Source organism: Stegostoma tigrinum, chromosome 2 (genome assembly GCF_030684315.1).
Source record: "Stegostoma tigrinum isolate sSteTig4 chromosome 2, sSteTig4.hap1, whole genome shotgun sequence".
In the NCBI taxonomy this organism is placed as follows: Eukaryota; Metazoa; Chordata; class Chondrichthyes; order Orectolobiformes; family Stegostomatidae; genus Stegostoma; species Stegostoma tigrinum.
In genome coordinates this window covers 52,835,676-52,837,785 of record NC_081355.1, presented here as the reverse complement: position 1 = coordinate 52,837,785, position 2,110 = coordinate 52,835,676, and positions in this window count along the sequence as shown.

Here is a 2,110-nt window from a genome sequence, read left to right as displayed (position 1 = left end):
TTGATGAGCAAATATTAGGCAGAGGTACTTACTTAGAGAAAGCAGGTGATTGAAATGATGTTAAAAATTGAGCAAAGAGCTGGGAGGGAGCCTAGGGCTGGGTGCTAAGCTTGGGAACAAATACGGCAACTATAACCTGGTATCATGAGTGGAATGAGATTTAAATGTCAACTGGAAGAAAACAGAGAAATCTCTATTGCAAGTAAGAATAACTGGGGGTGGAGGGGAATGTGGCATTGACTGGAATCCATTACGGGTCGGGGTACTGTTTGTTAATTTGCACAGTGTGGGAAACCTAACAATCACGTGTTTTGTACATCTAAAATACAAAAAAGAGTAAGAAATATTTCGATGAATGGATGAAAATACAGAACAGAAGGAAATCCTCAGATCCTGAGTTTAATGCTTAACCAGTTTCTTTCTTAAGAAACCTTAAGGATTACTACAATTGGTCTTTGCACATCCTAAGGGAGAAGAAATATCTTGATCTAGCAATAGTATGTGATGGAGATGAAATAATAGACAACATGCAAATAATATCCTTATGTTTCTTCTGCTGGGGTACTAGCAGCAGTGTCCAAAATATTAATCAGTTATTCCTGAAGACACCAAGGCAACTCTAACACTACATAGAACAAGGCAAGTGCTTGGTGCCTCTCAGAAAGGAAACATTAAGTTATATATTTAAACTCAAATCAACGATGGCTTTGGACTCAATGATAACTTATTTATACAGCATTCTTAACATCATAGTGTCTCAGAGAAACATTACAAACTGAAGCATGATACTAAGACATACATAGAACATAGAGCATTACAGCACAGTACAGGCCCTTCGGCCCTCGATGTTGTGCCAACCTGTCATACCGATCTCAAGCCCATATGGCAAGTAAAAACTTTGTTAATGTCGAATTTAATAATCTTATAGGTGGAAAGTGAGATAGAGAGAGGTGAGTAGGATGACAATTAGAGGGCTTGCACCTTAGATAACTGAAGATACAACCACCAATGGTAGAATAATTATGATTCAAAATGCACAACAGGGCAGAATTAGAGAAGCACAGATATAATGTGGGGTTAAGGGGCTCATGGCAATTAATGATAGGGAGGATCAAAGCCTTAAAGGGATTTGACAACAATTATGAGAATTTTAAATTCAAAACATTGCTTTACTAGGAGTTGGTGAAGCGCAGTAAACACAGGGATGATAAGGCAACAGGAATTAGACCATAGATGTGGGAGCTTAAGTAGGATATTCAGCCCATTAGTGAGTTACGCCATTCAAAGAGATCGTGGCTGATCTGTTAATTTTCAATTCCACTTTCTTGCCTTACACTCCTAATCCTTGATTCTCTTAATTATTAGGACCTACCTCAGCATTCAATATACTTAACAAACCAGCTTCACAAGCAGTCAGTGATAGAGAATTCCACAGATTCATCACATTAAGAGAAAAAAAACTTCACCTCCGTCTTAATGGGTGACCCCTTATTTTAATAATTCTCCCACAAGAGGAAGCAATCTCTGTTTCTACCCTGTCAACCTCCTAAGGATCTTACATGTTTCAATAGGGCCTCCCCTTATTCTCCTAAGCTCCAAGTAGCACAAGCCCAAACTATTCATATTGCATTAGAAAATCCCCCCCACGCCTGGGATCAGCCTAGTGAACCTTGTTGCAAATTGAGATAAGAATATCAGAGTTCTGAATGACCTCAATTTTGCATTGGGAGATCACACGAATACGTAGAACAGTGGAACCAAGGTTCCTAAGAAAGGTTTCTAAGAAAGGTCTCGACCCGAAACGTAGAAGATCTCATGACACTCAGCCAAAGAGTAAAGGAGTTATCCTGGTGATTTGACCAAAACCTACCCCTCCAACAACATCACAAACAACACAGTATATCTAGTCATTATATCAGCTTGTTAGTTCATTCATAAATGCTGGTGGAATACAAATATTAGCCCGTGAACAACGACTTCTGGCCGTAAGAGAGATTAAGAACTGTAATATATTTTCTCACGTTTTAACATCTGCCTCAAACTGCAAACAACAACAGTCTGGACGGTCTGCAGCTGGACGAAGTTAAACACAACTCTCCGCTAACGCACG